Genomic DNA, 25,000 nt, shown 5'->3' with positions numbered 1-25,000 from the left:
AGAGGCTCTACAAGAGAAACATGCTCTTGACCTTGAGGAAGCCCAGTTAAAAGCCCAGTTAAAAGCACGAAGAGAAACATTGGCAGTAATGACTAATTTGGCTGTAGCAGATGCAAAGGTGCAGGTTTTCACATCACTGGAACCGCAGACACATGATTGTAGGTCTCACGCTGAATCATGCAGCTCAGTTACATCTTCATCTGGAATGTCTACAGATTTCATACCGCCTGCAACAGTTCAAAAGCCTCAGAGAATACAGAAAGTATCTCCACCTGCTTTACCCCTGTCCTTGTCTCCAGATAATTTACGTCAACCATTAACAGCAAGAGTTAAAACAGAGGTGAAAATTCCAAAACAAACTTACAATCAACCTGACTCTGGCAGCAGTGCTCTTGCTGAAGTGATGAGAAAGCAAAATGAGATTACTGAAATGTTAGTAAAACAGCAGAGATTATCTCTACTTCCATCTATAGAGATTCCCGTTTTTGATGGTGATCCTATGAAATTTAGATCGTTTATCAATGCATTTGAGCAAGGAATAGAAAGTAAAACTGACAACATGCAGGACCGGCTTTATTATTTAGAACAATTTACAACTGGACAGCCCAGAAGCCTTGTGCGGAGTTGTATGCATATGGATCCACAAATCGCTTATGAAGAAGCAAAAGGACAGCTTGAATGGAACTTTGGAAACCGAGTTAAAATAACTTCTGCGTTTATGGATAAGGCTCTGAATTGGTCAGTTATAAAGCCAGATGATGTTTCAGCTTTACGGTCCTACACATTCTTCCTGAGAAGCTGTTTTAACACAATGGACGACGCCGGTTTTGTTGAAGAGCTGGAAAATTCAACCAATATGAGGGCTCTTGTGTCAAAATTGCCTTTCAGATTTCGTGATGAATGGCGAATGGTCGTTTGCAATATAAGAGAGAAGCACAAAGGCAGAGCTAGATTCAAAGACCTACTGGAGTTCCTTGAAAAGCAAGTGAGGGCTGCACTAGATCCTGTCTTTGGTGAGACCCTGAACCCAAAAGAAAGGGTAACTGGGAAAGCAACAAAACCAGCTTACAAACCTAAAGGCAGTAACTTTGCTACCTCTATTGCTCCAGTGTCCGAACAGGCCAATAGCAAACTTAAATTGGACAATGGCCAGTCAAATTCTGAATCTGGAAATGTTCTTCAAACTCAGTGCTTGTTTTGTAAGAAAGACCATTCCATGGAGATGTGTGGCTTGTTCAAACAAAAACCCAATAAAGAAAAGATAGAGTTCATCAAGACTAATGGACTATGCTTTGGCTGCTTAAGAAAAGGGCACATGAGTAAGAGCTGCCCAAAACGTATGTCATGCCAGACTTGTCATAAGAATCACCCAACAGTCCTTCACATAGAGTCTAAAGAAATTCCCAGACTATCTTGGATAAAAATGGAGTCTAAAGAAGCATCAATGTCGAGTGCTCTGGTTTCCTTAAATTCAGAGAGCCATACTGGGGCCGGATTGAAAGAATGTGCACTGTCTGTCGTCCCAGTAAAGGTGAAATTAGATAAAGGAACCAAAGTTGTGGAGACCTATGCCTTTCTCGATCCAGGCAGCTCTGCAACATTTTGCACTGAGGCGCTGATGATGCAGTTAAATGCTAATGGAAAGAAAGGGGAAATACTGCTTAAAACAATGGGGCAGGAAAGACCTGTGAGTAGCTATAAGCTGTCTGGTTTGGAAGTGGCTGCTTTAAAAGAAAACGTATATCTGAGATTGCCTGATGTGTACACCCAAAAGTCAATCCCTGTCACCAATGAGAACATTCCTAAAGAGGAAGATTTAAGAAAATGGCCTTACTTGAAGGTTGTGGAATTAACACCAATAAATGCGAGCATTGGGCTGCTTATTGGTGTGAACGCTCCTAAAGCACTGGAACCTTGGAGAGTAGTTAACAGTGAGGGTAGTGGGCCCTACGCTGTGCAAACTCGTCTTGGGTGGGTCATCAATGGTCCGCTCAGTCCTAGTATAGATAGTAATGGACACGACACTGCTTCTGTTCAAGTTAACCGCATCTCTATATGCAATTTGGAAGAAATGTTTGTCAGGCAGTACAATCAAGATTTTTCTGAACAGCATTATGAACATACAGAAATGTCTGTGGAAGACAAACAGTTCATGGATATCATGTCAAAATCAGCAGTACACAAAGAAGGCCATTACCACTTAAAATTGCCTTTTCAAAGGTCAAATGTAAGAATGCCCAACAACAAACAGGCGGCCCAGCAGAGGGCGCAATACCTGCTAAGAAAGTTCAAGAAAGTCCAATCATTTTATGATGAATACAAAGAGTTCATGAATAATGTGATGGCAGAAGGACATTCAGAGATCATACCACAGGATCAGCTGAAACAGGAAGAAGGAAAAGTGTGGTATATACCACATCATGGTGTCTATCACCCTCATAAGAAAACCTTGCGTGTGGTGTATGACTGTGCCTCAACTTTTGCTGGAACTTCATTGAATAAAGAGCTCCTACAAGGGCCTGATTTGACAAACACCCTGCTAGGAGTGCTCATTCGCTTTCGCCAAGGTCCTATTGCCCTCATGACAGACATTAAAGGAATGTTTTATCAAGTCAGAGTGGCTGAGGAAGATGTTGATTATCTCCGTTTCCTCTGGTGGCCTGATGGTGATATCACCAAAGAGCTTTCTGAGCACAGAATGTTAGTTCACATCTTTGGAGCAGTGTCCTCCCCCAGCTGCGCCACATACGCCCTGTTAAAGACGGCTGATGACAACCAACATCTGTACCCAGAAGAGGTAATCAATACAATCAAACAGAATTTCTATGTGGATGATTGCCTTAAATCTGTTTATTCCAGAGGGCAGGCGATATCTCTGTACCAACAACTTACTGAGGTATGCGCCAAAGGGGGCTTCAGACTCAACAAGTGGGTCTGCAATCATCGTTCTGTCCTTTCTGAGATTCCTGAAGAAAACAGAGCTAAAGGTGTAAAGACACTGGACCTCAGCCGGGACCAGCTCCCCATGGAAAGAGCGTTGGGAGTACAATGGGATGTTAAACGGGACGTCTTTACCTTCAGCATTATGGACAAACACAAGCCACTGACAAGACGTGGCATTCTGTCTGCTGTTAGCTCCATATATGACCCCAAGGGCTTCTTAGCTCCAGTCATTCTCCCTGCAAAGCAGATTCTGCAACATCTGTGCAAGATGAAGTTTGGATGGGATGAGGCAATTCCAGTAGATACGGCACAAGCTTGGCAAAAATGGGTGGATGATTTAGTTCTGCTTAATACGTTTAGCATTAGTAGATGTTTCACACCCAAAGATTTTGGGGAGATCACAGTGGCACAGCTGCATCACTTTTGTGATGCCAGCGAGGCTGGATTTGGTGCTGTGTCATACCTTCGGCTGTCAAATAGCAAGCAAGAAGTGTGTGTTGCCTTTGTTATTGGCAAAGCAAGAGTGGCACCACTTAAACAAGTCACCATACCCCGTCTGGAACTCGCAGCCGCAGTTTTAGCTGTGCACTTAGACAAGATGTTGTCAGCTCATCTAGAGCTTAACCTGAGTGAATCAGTCTTCTGGTCAGACAGCATGACTGTTCTAAAATACATAGCAAACACAACAACACGGTTTAAAACCTATGTGGCCAATAGAGTGTCCTTCATTAGAGCACTGTCCAATGTCACTCAGTGGAGACACATTAACACCAAACTGAATCCTGCTGATGCAGCCTCTCGGGGCATGAAGGTAGGCCCTTTCCTAAAATGTCCAACTTGGATCAGCGGCCCGGATTTTCTCATGAAACCTCAGTGTCAGTGGCCTGCGGTCATGGATGAAACACCTGTCCATCTAGATGCTAATTCAGAGGTGAGGGATGAGATCCTTTCTTGTGCAGCTGTATTGGAGCCAGAGATGTGTCCTACCACTAAGTTGGTGATGTACTTTTCCAGTTGGACAAAGCTCAGAAGAGCTGTGGCATGGATCTTAAAACTTAAGGAAAGGCTTCAACTGAAAATAAAAGAAAAACAAAACATAAAGAATACGCCCTGTGGGAATCAAATCTGTGTTAAACAAGAAAATAAGTGGAAACCTCAACTCACATCAGATGACCTGTCTTTGGCAGAGGAAGCCATTGGACGCATCACTGAAGCCATGGCAGATTCTAAAGGATTTGTTCGCCGTGTTCGTGTCAAAACACGGACAAGTGAATTAGAAAAACCTATCAACAAGATCTGTTTCCTGATGGAGGCAGTGTAAAGGCAACAGTGAATGTCTGCCTTCAACTGAGTCAAGTTCTGGAACCCCTGACTCTGCACACACTGACGCTCATTTACTGACATGCTTTACACCTCATTATGCAACATACACCTTTTTGAACACAAGCCTACAGTCCATTAGCATCAATCACATGGAGCATTTGTCCCTCGACATTTGTGTTTTGACCTTTTGGGATTTTCAAAGAAGACATCTATGGACTATTTTTCTAAAAAAAAAAAAAAAGGTATTTTTTGCAAGTAATATGGACTATTATATCTAGTTGATAACGTGTTAAATTCATTAGATCATGCATTTGTTTAATACTGCATTGTGCATTGTAATGGCTACTGATGCTTTGTTGTAATTGCTTGTAATACAAGAATTAGGGGCCGGAATGTAGTAGCCATTTTGATATTGATGTTAATATGCATAATCATGCCCTTAAGAATATTATTCTTTAGTTATTCTATAGTTATTCTTTAGTGATTTTGAATGTATATGGTATTTGGTACGATTTTGAATGTATATGACTGTTTACTCTTAGTTTTACGGTAAAGATGGAATATACGTCACTTGTAGGCCTTTGGGTTGATTGGAAATTGGTAACGCAAATGTCGGGTCAGGTGACGGTGGTGGCAAACAATTTTTTGACCACTTTGACCACTTTTGAAAGCTTTTGATCATCTGTGGAATATCTAAGTTAACTTTCGTTTACCTTACAATATTGCTGGAATTATCAAGACATTTTGATTCATCTTTTGTGGCAATAAATGGATATATTTTTCTAAAGAAAGTGTCGGAAGTGTGTTTGAAAGGGACCACCTGTTCACCCGATCCACGGCCTTAATTTGGATTTTAAGAAACTTTGGAAGGCCGCTACAGTTATACTCGAGTAAAAGTATAGATACTTAATTAAAAAATGACTCCAGTAAAAGTAGAAAGTCCCCCATTCAAACACCACTTGAGTAAAAGTACAAAAGTATTACATTTAAAATGTACTTAAGTACCAGAAGTAAAAAGTAAATATTCAAATTAATTGTAAATAGTCATAAATCAGCAGACCAATTGTTGTGGGAGTGATATGCAATGTTTTAATTGAATATGAATGACAATTGACAACAAACAGAGACAGATCTACAGTAAATCCCCCACCCCCTTATTTAAGTGTGTGTGTGTGTGTGCCAAGAGGACAGGAATGCATTGACTTGCATGCTCTGTGAAATCCTACAGTAGTACAATCCTGCAGATCAGAAAACTGCAAATAAAATAAGTGATAAGATTACAACACTGCCAATAAGATTTGTAATCATAAGGGACAATAAGACAACTACTAGAGACTTGTGCAATGAGGGTGAACCATCCCTCCCTTTTAAGTTGAAATATCTTCAAAAGAAACGCTCAGGCTAGGCTACACAGAATCTGACTGGCACCTTAACGCAGTATAGGGGTTGAACTCACAGTAGCAGCAGACACAAATCACATTGTTTAGTTTTGCATAATTCTTTAATAACTGTCTTTCTGTCTGTCTTGACCAAGATGGCGGCGCGCATGCATCACGACGCTCAGTGTCTCTCCAGAGTTTGCGAACTAGTAGTTATTTGCTTGTTTATCTTAAGTATTCTCGCTAAAAACAGTTTAGCGTACATATCGTACAGCCGACAAGAACTTCTGGACATCGGTTCCGGCACTCCAGTCATCTTTATCGACGATATACCCGAGATTAGCAAAACAGCGGGTCCAGCTAACTCCGCTACACCGACCGGAAGAGGCCCCAGACCGGCTCGGAAACGAAAACACAGGCGAGGGAGCCGAGGTGGGCTGAGAGCTAGGCTAAAGCTAACTCCACACCGACTCTCACTACCTAGCCTTTTCCTTGCAAATGTTCGTTCCCTGGCAAACAAGATGGATGAACTGCGGCTGCGGATCACCACCCACAAATGGATTATGGACTGTAACATCATGGTTTTCACTGAAACCTGGCTCAACAGCGAGGTTCCCGACAATGCTATCGAGCTAGCAGGGCGCTGCGTTCTCCGAGCAGACAGAACAGCAGGCGACTCCGGTAAGACCAGAGGTGGAGGTTTGTGCATTTATGTGAACAAGACGTGGTGCACGGACACTACCATCACCGAGAGTCACTGCTCAGCTAACCTGGAGTTTCTCATGGTTAAGTGTAGACCTTTCTATCTGCCCAGAGAGTTCACGTCTACTGTTATCACGGCAGCCTATATCCCCCCGGATGCTAATGCTAAGATTGCTATGAAAGAACTGTATGCTGCCATTAGCAAACAACAGACTCTGCATCCCGAGGCAGCCTTCATTGTCGCGGGTGACTTCAATCACTCCAACTTAAAGACTGTACTGCCCAAATTCCACCGAAATGTCTCTTGCCCCACCAGAGGAGACAGGACATTGGACCAAGTATACACCAGCATGGCTGATGCGTACAAAGCCGTTCCCCTCCCCCACCTAGGTCAATCTCATTGTTCCTACTGCCCAAGTACTCAGCACTCATCAAACGAGTGAAACCTACAGTGAGGACAGTCAAGGTCTGGCCAGAGGGAGCTGACTCAGCGCTCCAGCAGCGTTTTGGAAACACTGACTGGGGTGTGTTTGCCACTCAGGCCACCCATGACTCCCACACGGACATTAATTCATATGCCTCATCTGTTTTGGACTACATCAATTCCAACATCAGCAGTGTCACCACACTCAAGCGGATCACCACTTTCCCTAATCAGAAGCCATGGATGAACAGTGAGGTCCGACTCCTGCTGAAGGCACGCGACATTGCCTTCAGATCAGGGGATGCTCGGGCCTACAGCTCATCCAGGGCTAATCTGCAGAGGGGCATCAAAAAGGCCAAGCACAACCACAAGCTGAGGATAGAGGATCACTTCAGAAACAACTCTGACCCCCGACGCATGTGGCAGGGCATCCAGGCCATCACTGACTACAAACCATCTAACACCTCACCCCTCTCCGTTGACGCCTCCCTCCCTGATGAGCTGAACCACTTCTACGGCCGCTTTGACAGGGACAACAAGGAGGTGGCCACCAAGGCTGTGCTCCCTGCGGATCACCAGCCCCTCACTCTATCCCCCACCGACGTGTGTGCGGCACTGAGCAGGACTAACGCACGCAAGGCTGCTGGTCCTGATGGGATCCCCGGACGCGTCCTCAGGGCCTGTGCTGTGCAGCTGACTAAGGTTTAGACTGACATATTCAACCTGTCCCAAGCCCAAGCAGCTGTCCCCGCGTGCTTCAAAACCACCTCCATCGTGCCGGTGCCTAAACACTCCACTGCAACGAGCTTAAATGACTTCCGACCAGTGGCACTCACGCCCATCATCATGAAGTGCTTCGAGAGGCTGGTCTTAGCTCAACTCAAGACCTGCCTACCACCCACACTGGACCCCTTTCAATTCGCCTACCGGCAGAACAGGAGTACAGAGGATGCCATTTCAACGGCACTTCACTCCGCCCTGTCCCACCTCGACAAGACTAACTCTTATGTGAGAATGCTGTTTATTGACTTCAGCTCAGCATTCAACACCATCATCCCCTCCAAACTGATCTCCAAACTCAGGCAACTGGGCATCAACCCCTCCCTCTGCAACTGGATTCTAGACTTCTTGACCAACAGGCCGCAGTCTGTTAGGCTTCACAACCACACCTCCTCAACCCTCACCCTGAACACCGGCGTTCCACAAGGCTGTGTGCTGAGCCCCCTCCTTTACTCCCTCTTCACCTACGACTGCACACCTGTACATGGCTCAAACACCATTGTTAAGTTTGCAGACGACACAACAGTGATCGGTCTCATCAGCAACAACGATGAGTCGGCCTACAGGGAGGAGGTCCAGCACCTAACAGTGTGGTGCAACGACAATAACCTGGCTCTCAACACCAAGAAGACCAAAGAACTCATTGTGGACTTCAGGAAGTCTAAAGCTGGCGCACACACCCCCATCCTCATCAACGGGACTGAGGTGGAGCGAGTCACCAGCTTCAAGTTTCTGGGTGTCCACATCTCTGAGGACCTCTCCTGGACCCTCAACACCTCCACCCTGATAAAGAAGGCTCACCAGCGTCTCTTCTTCCTGAGGAGACTAAAGAAGGTCCATCTGTCTCCTCAGATCCTGGTGAACTTCTACCGCTGCACCATCGAGAGTATCCTTACCTACTGTGTCACAGTATGGTATGGCAACTGCTCGGCATCGGACCGGAAAGCACTGCAGAGGGTGGTGAAAACTGCCCAACGCATCACCGGTTCCTCACTCCCCTCCATCGAGGCTGTCCAGGGCAAACGATGCCTGCGTAAGGCACGCAGCATCGTCAAGGACATTTCTCACCCCAACCATAGACTTTTCACCCCACTCCCCTCCGGGAGGCGCTACAGGTCTCTCCGCACCCGAACCAGTAGGTTCAGAGGCAGCTTCTTCCCTGCGGCTGTCACCCTGCTGAACTCGAACACTACACCTACCTGACAACCTACTACCCCCGCAACCCCCACCCGGACAATTGCACTATTGCACTATACTCCCCTCCTCTTCTCTTACTCAATACCACTGCTCTTCTGTACATACCTGTTCATACTGTTCATAATGCACATATCCTATATTTTCTTTAATACTACTGCACATACTGTACATACTTGTTTATACTGTTTATACGGCATTCCATATTTATATTTATTCTGCATCTACCTCATGTTACTGTTAATACATATATACTGCTAGACTGCATTACCCATACAGCTCATATGCTGCTACACTGCTCATACTGTAACTATTTATTCTGCTATAATGCTACTGCTACTCACATACTGCTATACTGCACTGCTATATTATACTGCTTATATTATACTATATTATACTGCACTACTACTGATCATATATTGCACTACCTGTAAATACTGTTCATTGCACTTTCTGCTATTTTGCACTTCTGGTTAGACGCTAACTGCATTTCGTTGTCTCTGTACTTGTACTCTGCACAATGACAATAAAGTTGAATCTAATCTAATCTAATCTAATCTTTCCTACTAGGCCCTAAAGTGTGTGACCCTGAAATTACATTATGAAACGAACATCTGCATGAAAGCAGCAGAAGTTAAGAGGTAAAAGATACAAGGTAAGACAACTATTAGAGAATTGTGCAATGAGCGTGAACCATCCCTTTAAGTTGAAATATCTTCAAAATAAACTCTTAGGCTCTCTCTCTTTACACATAATCTGACTGGCTAGCTCATTTGTAAGACAGGTTACTATTTAAGGCTGTAAAAGCTTCCGTTCAGCTTCAGCAGAAGCTGATTTTCAAAATTGCTGGAGTCCATCCTTGCTCTCCTAGGGCTAAATAGAAGCCCTGCAATACTAAACAGCCTTTCACACGCAGCTGAGGCAGGAAGAGGCGTGTTTAACTTGATGGACACCTTACAGACGGAGGGGAAGGTCTTCAGCAGACTGGTGTGGTCAGCACAGCATGCCAGATATCCCTCAAGTTCTTTTGAGGTTTCTTGTGCAGTTGTCTTGATGGACGAGAAGAAGTCGTCATCATCAGAAGCGATGGGGCTACCGAGGGGCGTCAAGGGCTCCATGTCCAGATTGATGTAGTCCAGTCCTGAAAAACAATGCATGTCCCATACACATGCAGAAATTTAACAGAATTGCATTCAGAACATTAGTCAATGACAGCCAACGTACATATTTTTCATAGGTCTAATCTTTACTGTAAAGCTTATTTGGCAAATAGCCATGGTATCATTCTAGACAGTTAACTGAGACATAGCATAGGCCTAAACCTTCCACTTCAGGGATGCATGCAACACAAGCTGTATTTTCATAGAATGCATAGCCTACCCTGGTATATTATTTTATTTTGTTATTATTTTGTCTGTTAATCTACTGGCTGTGTTAATTGTTTACCCTCTCTAACCCTCAATGAGAGGAATGGAGTTGGGCTACGAGCCCGGCCAATTCTGGCCATTATAAGGACATCGGTATTGCATTGGTCAAGCAACGAACTGATCATATGTTAAGAGAACGATTAAAAATGCATTATTATATCTGTGAACCCCCCCCTTTAATGTGAGGTTGAATGTATATATATATATCATCTGCTACCATACACATATATATTATTTTGAAAATAAATACAAAAGAAGCAGGCTTTTCCTTACCCTTTTTGAGGATGGCTTCGTCTTTGGTCCACGACGTCTTGAATTTTGGCAGCAAGATGGCGGCTGCAATCAGTTCTGGGTCTTCCAAGATTTCGCTGAAGCGGTTCTTCAAACCTAGTTGAATGGCATCAACAAGTGGCTTGGAAAACTTTAAGGATGGCTTGATCCGATCCAGTTTTGTCTTCAGCTGAGTCAGAGTGGGAAGAAGCCATCCCATCTGTATGTTGGTTTCAGCCTGCAGAATATCGATAGCCTTGGCCACTGGACTCATGGTTGCTGAGTATTCTGCTAAGAAGGCCAATTCTGATGGATTGAGCCTGTGACACACAAAACGTTTCAATTCAGTCTGGGGTAGTCATAGTGAGAGAGTTGAATCCAATATTAGGTAGTAGCTTTAGAATGGAATACAATGTTCAGTTAGGGCTTTAGGATGTTTAGAGTGGGGCAGTTGTATTGGGTTGATTAGTGTGGGGTAGTTTCAGTGAGTGGGTGGGGTTACTGTACTGGGGTAGTTAAGTTTTAAGTAGTTATGAGTGGGGAAGTTGTAATGGGGGAATTAGTGAGTGTGTAGTAAAAAATATCAGTAAACAGTACTCACATTGGAATTTTGAATGATGCGCAGACATCTCGGATGGCTCCCTCTCCTTGTTCTTTGACGATCCTCACTATTCTCTCCACTGCGAAGAACATCGAGTTCCATCTAGTTGCATTGGGCCGTATTAGCTGAAGTTTGCATGCATCTTCGATGGTTTCTGCAGCAGTAGCGGATCGCGCACTCTTGTTCCATAGTGCCTGGCACTTTGAAAATGATGATCTGGACACTTTTGTAGGTCTCATTTGAGTTTGCCTTTAAAGCATCTACTGTTGACACCAGATTAAGAAGGTGGCATGTGCAACGCTGATGCTTGGGTAGATGATACTCAATGCCATCGCCTTCATCAAGCACACTTGTCACTTCTTGGAAGTTAACTTCACCCTCTTCCTCCTCTTGAATCTCCTCCTCATCTTCCTCACCTGAGCAGCTTGCTTCTTCAGTGTCAGTCACATTGTTGTTTTCGTCTTGTTGGGCTCCATAGACGTGGAATGCTTTTATAAAATTAGACCCATTGTCAGTCGTTGTTCTAACGATCTTGTCACGAATCTGGTATTCTGCATGGATGTCATTTAATGCACCAGCTAAAACGTCAAACGTGTGAGAGCCTTTTAACTGCCTGCATGCTAGGGCTGCTGAGCGCCTGTCCAAACTGTCAGGATCAAGCCAGTGAGCTGTTACGCCAATGAAGCTGCGCCTCCTGGCGGTCCAGCAGTCTGTGGTGGTTGCGATGTATTCCACCTCCCTCATTGCCGCAATCACTTTCTTCTTCATAGTTTTGGTAGCTTCGGCTATACTTGACCGTAGAGTGGGACGTGACATGATGGTGGCATTGGGCTGGAGGTCCTGGATCAGGTCTTTGAATGCTTGTAGGTTCACCACACTGAATGGTTGAAGGCCTTCAATGACATACTTAATTACTGCTTTGTTTATGGTCACTTGTGACACTCGCTTGCTAGACATATCCAGCTTGAGCTGCTTGGTAGCACTGCCAGGAGGTGTTTCGTGAAGCTTTCTCTTCTGTGAGCTGCTGTGACTCTGAGTCAATTTAGAGTAACTCTCTAACTGATGGGGATGCTTTCTCTGCAAGAAAGAGAAATATAATTTATAATATTTATATATTATATATTTTCCTAAATATAAAACTGTTAAACATAATTTCTCAATAACAATCTTATACACGTGGCTTCCCTTACAAAAAATAGAACTGCAGTGAAAACGTTTTTTCGTGTCCAAAACATTGCATAATACTAACCAATACTAATCAATCATTAGTATTACAACAACTACGGTAATATTTAAGTGCAGTTATACTGTAATCATTACAACTGCAGTTGAACTGCAGTATTTTTTTGTAAGGATTGCACTGCAAAAAATGAAATATTAACAAGTGAAAATATCTTGTATTTGGTACAATAAGTCCAATACTGAGTAGAATTATCTTGAATTATTCCACTGGCAGATAATTTTGCTTATTTCAAGTTTTTTTTCCTGATTTTGGTCAATTTAATCTTGTTTTAAGAAAACAAGATTAACATATTTATTTACAAAAATAAGCAAAATTATCTGCCAGTGGAATAAGATGATACAAGATAATTCTGCTCAATATTGGACTAATTGTACCAAATACAAGATATTTTCACTTGATAAGATTTATTTCATTTTTTGCAGTGTGCCAGCAATTTGACATGGCGAGGAGGTCCAAGTTAGCAATGATAGCCAAGTTAGCTAACGTTTGCTCACTCTCAGTCCAAAATTATCCATCCCACCCTGACGATACCGCTAACGTTGCATTTAATTTCGTTAGCTAGCTACGTTATCATATTCATATCATATCATATCCGACCGACTGCTTCTTTATAACGTTACATTATCGATAGCTAACGTTAACGTTGCCAGACTTAAGTGGAGTGGTGGTGGAGACGTGATTAACGTTAGCTTAGCTAGCTCTGTCGTTAGCTAACTTTAGCTAAATGAATGCACATAGTAACATTAAAGTTAGCTCACCTCAATATGTTTTCTCAAATTTGAGGGTGAATTTTTGAATGCCGAAATGTCGTTCACCCGTGGCAGGCAAAGAAGACATTTCAGCCGATAAGAATCTCCCTTGACTTCGGTGAATTCGAACATATCTGCCATCTTCTTCAGTAGCAATGATGATGACGTGCTGCTGAGCGAGCGGGCCGTATCGTGGCAAATTGAGTTTGCGTGCTTTCTTTTAAAAAGGAAACTTTTTTTCCATCGGATTGGAAATGTAACGAATACTTGGGAGGGGGCATGGGGAAATGTATCGGAGTAAAAAGTAAACATTTTCGTAAAAATTGTAGTGGAGTGAGCGTGAAAGTAGGAGCAAATAAAAAATACTCAAGTAAAGTACAGATCCCCGAAAAAAATACTTAAGTAATGTAACGAAGTATTTTTACTTCGTTACTTACCACCCCTGGTATTGTGAACCACTTTTTTAAAGAAAGAATGTTTTGCCTCAAATCGTAATGTCCAGAACTCAATTAATGGTCCAAATTTCTGTATCAGAACAGGATAATGTTCAAGATAATGATGTTTAGGGCGTAATTTAGTACCAGGAAATACTTCTAAGAGCAACTGTCTGTGGTCAGAAATTTTGGCTTGTAGGTAGCACAGGGTTTCTGTTGTGAATGAGGGGCTTGATAACACCTCCACAATGTCTTTCAGTTCAAGGACCACAGACCAAGTCTTTTCACTCTCTGGAACATGATGGCCAATCAACAGTGGAAGAAATCTCACAAGTGCCCAGTTCTCGTGTCCGTTGCCACCAATTGTTCCTTTTTTTGAAAAGTTTGTTTGTATTGTCTGAGGCCTGTTAGTTTTGTCAGAAAACTGAAAAGGAAATGATGCTATCATTAAGGTCATTCAATGTGAAGTACTTTTTAGCAATAAGATCTGAAAGACATATGCATAGTTCCACAGGTACAATTCCCTCCAATATATCGTGCAGAAAATCAGGTGGAAAACCTTTTGCAGGATGAAAGTGGGCATGTCTGCTTAAAGGACATTCTCTCTTCAAACCATGAACACATGAGGCATCAGTTGTGTTAAGCACATTAATGGCTTCATCAAACAGTTCTGGTGTTCTCAAAGTAAATGTCCTGCTTCTGACATCATGATGCTGAATATCTTTAAGGTTAGCCAAACAAAATCTGCAAAATTTCTCCACATTGAAAGACTCTTGGTATCCAGCAAGGGAGTGTGCACCTAAGTTGTCTGCCGACACAAACAAAACAGTACCTTTTGACATAAGACCCAAGTCTATTTACAAATACACCGGTCGTCTCTAAATGCTGAAGGTCTCTAATCAGAGGCTCCAAAACTTTGCTGTAACCATATTGTTTTATATGTACAGTTTTGCACAGTGCAGCTAGATAAATTGATGATAATGTTGATCTAAGTCTTATGGGTAAGTTAGCTATCACCCAATATATACCACACAACTTATGTTTCTTTTTTGAAGTTCCCAATGGATTACAGATTTCAAAATCATCAATGTATAAGCCAAGAGCTATGCCTAATTCTTCAGCAAAAAGTTTGTTTTCTTTAAAGTATTCGCCATCTTGAAATGAGCAGTAATGACCTTCCCGTACATTGGATCTCTGTAATGTCTGTAGAATCTCACTTCTTTCCAACAACTTACTTAACAAATCTAAAATAGGAACATAAACAAATGAATGATTTTTTTCTTGTGGATTTAGCACATATTCAACCGGTTCAATCACTGTAAAAATCTTTCTGTAAAATGACTGCCTTTTACGTTCTGTGCCAAAAGGCCCTGCTCTTGAAAGAAATTTGAGTGGGTTCAAAGATTGTATTTCATCAGACAATGATGTTACAACAGAGGCATCAGCTGCACAGTTATTTTCCTCCAAAACTTTCTCTATAGTTTTTTAAATATTTTTATAAGCAAAGTCTCCAATGTCAAATAACTCATCAATTACTTCCTGTACTGCTGAATTTGAAACATGTAGAATTGTTTGCATACAAATAAATAAAGATGCCAACTGACGTTTAATTGCCTCTCCATTTTCAAGAGGAGGTACAGCCTCGGGTACTGAATCATATGAAGTTGATGCCTCAGTCCCAGAAACAGAATCCTCTTCTAGCACTGCATTTGTAAGTGTATGGTGTACAAAAAGCTCTGGTCTTAAACTGTTTAAGGTGGACAACCTATGATAGCGACTTCTATGAGAAGTAAATGTTGAAAGTACATTGGACTTGAAAGAGCAACCTGCAAACGGACATTTAACTGTTTCCCTGTTCCTCAAATGAGTCTTCAGATGGGCAAAATATTTGATAAGGTTACTAAGCTCTGAGAATGTACACAAATCACAGGATAACTTAGTCACAATTTTATGACCTTTTGAATGTTCTTTCAAGTGGTTTTTAAGTTCAGTTTGGGTTTGAAATGTGTTCAAACAGTCTTCATAAATACAGACAAGGCCTGAACACCTCCGGTGATGTCCATGATGCTCTTTATAATGCTGTATTATTTTTCCTTGGCCACTGGAGGAGAAGGCACAAAACGTACATTTCCACATGAACTGGACGTGCTTGGATTCTGTGAACAGAAAAATTTAAAATTAAATTAACATAACATTTATTTAAGCAAGCAAGTGGTTAAGAACAGTTATCTATTAACTACCAAAATAATAAACAAAAAAAACAAAAAACAACTATAAACCAACATTCCACATGTTATTTTCAATTACATTTAGTTTATTGGATTACGTTTAGCTAACACTTATGCAGTATAATTCAACAACCCTGCAAGAATTACAACCTTTATGGTGGTTAAAATATTCAGTTTGGGTTTGTTATAAGTAGTGTTGTTGTTAATTTTGAAAACTGTAAATTGTGATGTTGAATATTACATTATAAACTAAATATAAAACAAAAACACAAATCAATATTATCCAATTCATCAGTAGTGCCAACAACTAGCCAACATGAGTTAAGTAGGCTCTAAAACCTCCAACCTGTTGATAATGATTAGTTAAGCATTGAATATCCACTGTTAAAACAACTTTACTAAATGAATTTGACTACTAAATAGTCAATATAAAATATAAAGAGTGAGCAAAGCACGAGCACGAAGTGACTCAGCCCTAACACCACGAGCCTCAACCGTTAGCTAACAGTTAACTAGCAAACTAAGTTAGCTAACTCATGTTGGGCTCAAATAAAAACGAATTTTGCAGTCACATTTTCCAGGCTATTAAAAAGCACAACCTACACAGTTAACGTTATTACGTTACTACACATAAGGTTAATGTTAAAATACTTAATTAGAGATAATTAAACTCACCTGGCACTGCTGTTCCTCAGCTGGAGAAAAAAAAGACCGCTTCACCACTCGTCACTTCGGTCCCTTCGCTGCACGTCCTGTTGCTCTGCCTCGGTTTGTAGGCCGTTGTCAGGTACATAGTCTCTTTCCGCGTGTCGAAGTAGTCCTTGATAATTTACTACAAAGTGTCTGTATTTCGATTGGAACTCGATTATATATGACTTATCTGCAGTGTTAAATTATTCTGTTCATGCTTCAGCCTTGCCATTATTTAAAGAAGACAATTAAACTCAAAAGTCAGCACAAATATTAATTTTGTAGTTCCCATTGGCCCACTCCCGCCTTTCCCACCACGCCCCGCCCCCCCAAGTTCAATCAACACATACTGATCTGATAAAAGTTTCAAATAGTCAACACAATTAATAACAGTAAGTTTTACTTTTTAAAACTCACGCAGATGAGTTCAAAATCCAAAACTTGTCAGAGCTCTTTGTGTTAAAGAGAGGAAGTAAGTGGACTTAACTAAACGGGGCTGTCCTGTTTTACAGTGTAACAGCATTTCACTTTATTAGTCACTGATTCACATAACGTCACATTGTCACGTAGTTTGTTATTGTTAGAAACACTAGGGCTAGGGGCGACTGTGGGTTTATGTACTTTTGTTTGAGATTGTTGTTTAGTTAGTGAGGTTTTGGTTTATTGGTGTTTACTTTTATTTTAGCTCAGATAGGAGCAGGGACTCACTCTTTTTGGAGTCCAGTTTTCTTTTGTGATTATTGTTTATTTGTTTCTTTGATTTCCCCTGCGCCCATAGGGAATTTGCCTCCTTTTGTTGTAGTTTTGGGGATCTAAAAGACAGTACAATTTCCCTGTTAATAAATAACTTTAATAATTACCCACACCATCGGGTTTATGTTGCTTCTCTTTTCCCTAACGAGCTAGGGTCGTAACAAGTAACATAAGGTAGATAGCAGAATACATATAAATATGGAATGCCGTATAAACGGGTATGTACAGATATGTGCAGTGTATTAACAGTAGTATTAAAGAAAATATAGGGTTATGTGCATTATGAACAGTATAGACAGATTATGAACAGTGTGGACAGATATGTACAGAAGAGCAGTGGTATTGAGTAAGAGCAGTGGCACAGTAATAGTGCAATTGTCCGGGTGGGGGGGGGGGGGGTGCAGGGGTTGGTAGGTTGTCACGTAGGTGCAGTGTTCGAGTTCAGTAGGGTGACAGCCGCAGGGAAGAAGCTGCCTCTGAACCTGCTGGTTCGGGTGCGGAGAGACCTGTAGCGCCTCCCGGAGGGGAGTGGGGTGAACAGTCTATGGTTGGGGTGAGAAATGTCCTTGACGATGCTGCGTGCCTTACGCAAGCATCGTTTGCCCTGGACAGCCTCAATGGAGGGGAGTGAGGAACCGGTGATGCGTTGGGCAGTTTTCACCACCCTCTGCAGTGCTTTCCGGTCAGATGCCGAGCAGTTGCCATACCATACTGTGACACAGTTGGTAAGGATGCTCTCGATGGTGCAGCGGTAGAACTTCACCAGGATCTGAGGAGACAGGTGGACCTTCTTTAGTCTCCTCAGGAAGAAGAGACGCTGGTGAGCCTTCTTGATCAGGGTAGAGGTGTTGAGAGTCCAGGAGAGATCTTCAGAGATGTGGACACCCAGGAACTTGAAGCTGGTGACTCGCTCCACCTCAGTCCCGTTGATGAGGATGGGGGTGTGTGTGCCAGCTTTTGATTTCCTGAAGTCCACAATGAGCTCTTTGGTCTTCCTGGTGTTGAGAGCCAGGTTGTTGTCGTCGCACCACATTGTTAGGTGATGGACCTCCTCCCTGTAGGCCGACTCATCGTTGTTGCTGATGAGACCAATCACCGTTGTGTCGCCTGCAAACTTGACAATGGTGTTTGAGCCATGTACAGGTGTGCAGTCGTAGGTGAAGAGAGGGAGTAGAGGAGGGGGCTCAGCACACAGCCTTGTGGAACGCCGGTGTTCAGGGTGAGGGTTGAAGAGGTGTGATTGTGTAGCCTAACAGACTGCGGCCTGTTGGTTAGGAAGTCCAGAATCCAGTTGCAGAGGGAAGAGTTGATGCCCAGTTGCCTGAGTTTGGAGATCAGTTTGGAGGGGATGATGGTGTTGAATGCTGAACTGAAGTCAATGAACAGCATTCTCACATAAGAGTTGGTCTTGTCGAGGTGGGACAGAGCGGAGTGAAGTGCCGTTGAGATGGCATCTTTTGTACTCCTGTTCTGCCGGTAGGCGAATTGGAAGGGGTCCAGTGTGGGTGGTAGACAGGTCTTGAGTTGAGCTAAGACCAGCCTCTCAAAGCACTTAATGATGATGGGCGTGAGTGCCACTGGGCGGAAGTCATTTAAGCTCGTTGCCGTGGAGTGTTTTGGCACCGGCATGATGGAGGTGGTTTTGAAGCACGCGGGGACAGCTGCTTGGGCTAGGGACAGGTTGAATATGTCAGTCCAAACCTCAGTCAGCTGCACAACACAGGCCCTGAGGACGCGTCCGGGGATCCCATCAGGACCAGCAGCCTTGCGTGCATTAGTCCTGCTCAGTGCCGCACACACGTCGGTGGGAGATAGAGTGAGGGGCTGGTGATCCGCAGGGAGCACAGCCTTGATGGCCACCTCCTTGTTGTCCCTGTCAAAGCGGCCATAGAAGTGGTTCAGCTCATCAGGCAGGGAGGCATCGACGGAGAGGGGTGAGGTGTTAGTCGGTTTGTAATCAGTGATGGCCTGGATGCCTTGCCACATGCGTCGGGGGTCAGAGTTGTTCTTGAAGTGGTCCTCTATCCTCAGCTTGTGGTTGTGCTTGGCCTTTTTGATGCCCCTCTGCAGGTTAGCCCTGGATGAGCTATAGGCCCGAGCATCCCCTGATCTGAAGGCAATGTCGCGTGCCTTCAGCAGGAGTCGGACCTCACTGTTCATCCATGGCTTCTGATTGGGGAAAGTGGTGATCCGTTTGAGTGTGGTGACACTATTGATGTTGGAATTGATGTAGTCCAAAACAGAGGAGGCATATGAATCAATGTCCGTGTGGGAGTCATGGGTGGCCTGTGTGGCAAACACACCCCAGTCAGTGTTTCCGAAATGCTGCTGGAGCACTGAGTCAGCACCCTCTGGCCAGACCTTGACTGTCCTCACTGTAGGTTTCACCCGTTTGATGAGTGCTGAGTACTTGGGCAGTAGGAACAATGAGAGGTGGTCAGATTGACCTAGGTGGGGGAGGGGAACGGCTTTGTAAGCATCAGCCATGCTAGTGTATACCTGGTCCAATGTCCTGTCTCCTCTGGTGGGGCATGAGACATTTCGGTGGAATTTGGGCAGTACAGTCTTTAAATTGGAGTGATTGAAGTCACCCGCGACAATGAAGGCTGCCTCGGGATGCAGAGTCTGTTGTTTGCTAATGGCAGTATGCAGTTCTTTCATAGCAATCTTAGCATTAGCATCCGGGGGGATATAGGCTGCCGTGATAACAGTTGATGTGAACTCTCTGGGCAGATAGAAAGGTCTACACTTAACCATGAGAAACTCCAGGTTAGCTGAGCAGTGACTCTCGGTGATGGTAGTGTCCGTGCACCACGTCTTGTTCACATAAATGCACAAACCTCCACCTCTGGTCTTACCGGAGTCACCCGCTGTTCTGTCTGCCTGGAGAATGTAGCGCCCTGCTAGCTCGATAGCGTTGTCGGGTACCTCGCTGTTGAGCCAGGTTTCCGTGAAAACCATGATATTACAGTCCGTAATCCATTTGTTTGTGGTGATCTGCAGCCGCAGTTCATCCATCTTGTTTGCCAGGGAACGAACATTAGCGAGGAAAAGGCTAGGTAGTGAGAGTCGGTGTGGAGTTAGCTTTAGCCTAGCTCTCAGCCCACCTCGGCTCCCTCGCCTGTGTTTTCATTTCCGAGCCGGTCTGGGGCCTCTTCCGGTCGGTGTAGCAGAGTTGGCTGGTCCCGCTGTTTTGCTAATCTCGGGTATAGCATCGATAAAGTTGTCTGGAATGCCGGAACCGATGTCCAGAAGTTCTTGTCGGTTGTACGATATGTACGCTAAACTGTTTTTAGCGAGAATACTTGAGATAAACAAGCAAATAACTACTAATTCGCAAACTCTGGAGAGACACCGCCAGGTCCTCCGAGACCTCCGCCAGGTCCCAATACTCCGGGGGAACACCGGTTAGATCGGGAACAGGGGAGGTGGGTGGCAGTGGGTGGGGAATGGGGGTAAGGGAACTGGATGGACAGGGGTGGACGGTCGATCCTACCCCCAGAACGACCTGCCCGGTAGCCCAGTTAATCCGGGGGTTGCTGGAAGCCAGCCAGGGGTGACCCAGGATGAGGGGGCAGTCAGGAGTCTCAATGATGAAAAACTGGGCCTCCTCCCAAGGGGCCCCCTCGACCTGGAGACGCACGGGGATAGTGCGCTGGGTGATGAGGCCAGCTCCCAGGGGCCGACCGTCCAGAGCCCGGACCGGGATGGGCTCCGCTAGCTGGATGAGGGGGACTCCCCATCCAGCTGCCAGGCTCGTGTCCATCAGGTTCCCCGCTGCTCCAGAGTCGACCAGGGCGAGGACCCTCTGTGGGCCGGAGCCCCACTGCACTGCGCTCCAGAGAAAGGTCCGGGGATCTCCAGGCATGGAGGGTGGATCCCGTCCCGCTAGCACCCCCCAGATACTAGCGGGACTGTGTTTCCCGACTTCTCCGGGCAGGCAGCGCAGTGGTGACCCGACCGGCCGCAGTACAGGCAGCGCCCCTTGCTCAGGCGACGCTGTCTCTCCGCCTTCGAGAGATGCGCTGCCCCCAACTGCATGGGCTCCTCCTGAGGGTCCTCCCCCGGGAGACGGGGAAAGGGTTCTGGGTAGGGAGGCTCAGGGGGAGGCGTGCCGCGTGTCAGCCGTCGCTCCCTTAATCTCACCCGGCGACGGTTGTCCACGCGTATGGAAAGGTCGATGAGGTCGTCCAATTGCTCCGGGAGCTCTCTGAAGGCGAGATCGTCCTTCATCACCTCCGCGAGCCCCTGGGCAAAAAGGACGACCAGCGCGCTCTCCTCCCAACCTGCCTCCCTCGCCAGGGTCCTGAACTCCACGGCGTAGTCCGCCACAGAGCTTTCACCCTGCCGACAGGCCGTGAGGCGACGACCGGCCTCCTGCCCCGACGCCGCCCGGGAGGTGTCGAAAACCTTCCGTATCTCCCGGGTGAAGAGAGTGACGTCGGAGCATGCCGGCATCTGACGCTCCCACTCGGCCGTAGCCCAAGAGAGAGCCTGGCCCGTCAACAGGGTGATAATGTACGCCACCCTGGATCGCTCCATGGAGAAGGATGAGGGCCTCCGGACGTCCGCCGTAGCGCTCAGGCGGGGGTAGGCGCGGCTTCCGTGCTGGGGTCTGGGGAGCTGGAGCAGGCGGTGTTGGTGCGGGTACAGCGGCGGCTTCCTGAGCCTCCGACATGGAGCGGACCATGAGGGTAAGTTGGTGGAGGCTCTCGGCCACCTGCTGCATCCCCTGCTCGTGCTGAGCTAACACTTCCCTCTGTGCTGCGGAATCCTCCCGCAGCCTGAGTATCTCCGCTGGGTCCATGATGGTCCGTGATTCTGTTAGGGTGGGTGGTGTGGTGGACCCAAGTGCGGAGGGATACTCAGACAACGGCGTACAGTGTTCTTAAAGCAGGGGGGTTTAATGTAACAGAAGAAGGGATTCGGGAACAAACAAACACTGGGACCAAACGGTAAAACAAAGGTGGAGAAAACAAGCTCCGTAAACAAGGTACTCACTTAACAAGTGGAAAGATAATACAAACGGGAATCACTGGGACTGGCGATACTAACAGACAGACAGGGTACTCACAGACGACAGGGAGAATCACGGACGAAGACATGGGGAACACAAAGGCTATTTAACAAACAGGGGACAGAACACACAGGTGATATGAATGAGGGTGATTCAAGGTAGATTGGGAGGCACTGACCCGTATAGCCAGAAGGGGGCGCCAGAGTCACCGGACAGAAACCTCAGGAGTGACACGGACACACACACACGGACACACACACAGACACAGACGGACACACACACACACACACAGGGACACGGACGGACACACACACACACAGACACGGACACAGAGAAAGAGACAGACAGAAACACAGACAGACACAGAAACACAGAGAGACAGCCAGACACACAAACACACACAAAGACACACAGACACAGAAAGAAACACAGACAGACAAACACAGACACACACACACACACACAAGGACACACACACTCACACACAGTACAAAAAACACAGACAGATTAGACACACACACACACACACACACACACACAAACAAACAGACAAACAAACACACAAACACAGACAGACAGTATAGTAAATTTAAAGACAAATACTAGCCTTACTAATCCCACACCTAGGGGAAAAGACAAGGACACCAGATGGTCCTGGAACATCTCAGAGGGGTGAGATCAAATAGGTGGGGGCTGACTAGGGGGTATGGATGCTTTGAAGTAGAGTGGTACACAGCTGTGTAAACATAATCAAGTGATCTGGGGACAGGATGGATGGGTGATAAACACAGTTGTAAACAGCCAAGACAAAAGGGCTTTAGAAAACAGCCTAGGTCAATTGATCTCTACAGTAGACTGATCGGCGCCAAGCCAAAGGGAACGTAGCCCCGGGATGACGAAATGTAGTTCTTGAATATTATTGGTGTATGTAAACAGGAAGTAGACGTTTGTTGAATGAAGGGTGTTGACCTATGTGATGTCTATAAAAAGACAGGTAACGGAAGTGAAAAGTGTGATCAACTTTGCAAACCTGACACGGCTTTGTTTTCTGTGAATAAAGTCTTTGAATGAATCAACAGCTCCGGTTTAACGGTATGTTATTTCAAAATACCATTACTTAAATTCTACGACAACAGAAGTATTAGTATGTATTAGTATGGCCTTTTCCCGGCCTGAACACCACACCCAAAGTTACCAAGGACCACAACTGAAAAGGCATCAACTACAAAAATCACAACTAAAAAAGCTTTAACAAAGGGGACTTCAACGACAAAGAGAGCATTAATAAAGGAGGAAGAGGACACGTCTGAGACGACAACGGTGTTAATCTATACCCCCTGTGGACAGAAGGCCTCTGAAGACACCAAGACTGAGGCCAACAGACCTAGGCCTGACGCTACACAAACCCCTAGCAAAATGGCAAAGTACAGTGTGCAGAGGCCCACAGGAGGCAGGGGTGTGCATGAGAGGAAGGAGGTCATGCCACCACCACCCAATATATCACAGGGCCCATCGGAGCCAAGGGATATCTCCTCACCGGAGTTACCAGAGCTAGAGATACCACCTGACTGGGTGGTGTTGGACGAGGCCCTCAGCTCTCCCTGCTCACCTCAGTCCCCATACTCGCCGCTCACAAAAACAGAATTGATCATACTGGAGCCAATGGCTGGGGTTCCTGAAGATCCTGTCCTGCCAAACATGATGGGACGGTGCACCTCTGAGGAGGCTCCTGAAACAGTCTTCAGCTTCGATTTAACCCATGACATAGAGATAGAGAGGTATGACCCGATGCCAATCATTACCCTAGACACAGAGGATTTACAGTTAGATTCCCCACCAGAAATGGCCTATGGAGGAGAGGTGTCCTTCCTTGATTTTCTCTATGAAATGACCCTGGTTAATGTGTGAAACTGATTAATGATAAGTTGATTCAAATGTGTGTAACTGATTAATGATAAGTTGATTCGAATGTGTGTAACTGATTAATGATAAGTTGAGTCAAATATATATAATTGGTTAATGATAAATGAGTTCAAATATGTGCAAAGGCAAAACTGAATAAGAGAAATTATAAGGGTAGTGTATGACTCCGGGTCAACATATCTGGTTGGACCTAGTGGTGATAACGGTTTAACTGATACTGAAGTAGGCAATCAAATGCACTAATGTTTGACTGTGTAATTCTTACTCAGGGATGATTACTGAAGTAGGCTAATCATGTGTGCTAATGTTGATTGTATACCATATGTACTAAATGTTAACTTTGAGAAATGCCTAGATTAGTATGGCACAAAAAGGATTAATAGTGTAGGATCTGCGGGATGTAGTGGGTCAGGTTGCAGAAGTCCACAACAAAAAGTGTCCTTGAGTGCATGGTTAAGCATGAGTGTGATAAGTACGTCTAGTAGACATAACAACAGGTGCTCTTATGCCCATGATTAAGCATGGGTGCGAACTCAGAGTGCTGACTAAATGAACTAGATCGAATTCTGTGCCTGACTAAATGAACTAGATTGAATTCTATGCCTGACTGAATGAACTAGACATAAGAGAGGGTGGGGGTAACAAAAAGCCCCATTGCAAGATTATAAAAAGAGCTCCCTGGAGCAGCACAACGGTCATTCCCCGCTGCGGAGCGTAACACCTGGAGGACCGGAGCAGGACGGAGCGTGTTGGAAACTTTACCCCGGAGTGGAAACTGGAGCTTTCATACTCCAGCACCCGAGCAGTTCTCCGTGACCGGAGCTCACACTCTGATTGACTTCTGACTGACGGACTCGCCACTCGAGTACAACGGATGACCTTGGCGGACCTTTGTTTGTACAACAACAGATATGGCGTAA

This window comes from Argentina silus (genome assembly GCF_951799395.1).
Source record: "Argentina silus genome assembly, chromosome: Y".
NCBI classification, from domain to species: domain Eukaryota; kingdom Metazoa; phylum Chordata; class Actinopteri; order Argentiniformes; family Argentinidae; genus Argentina; species Argentina silus.
Note: the sequence above shows the minus strand (reverse complement) of the source record.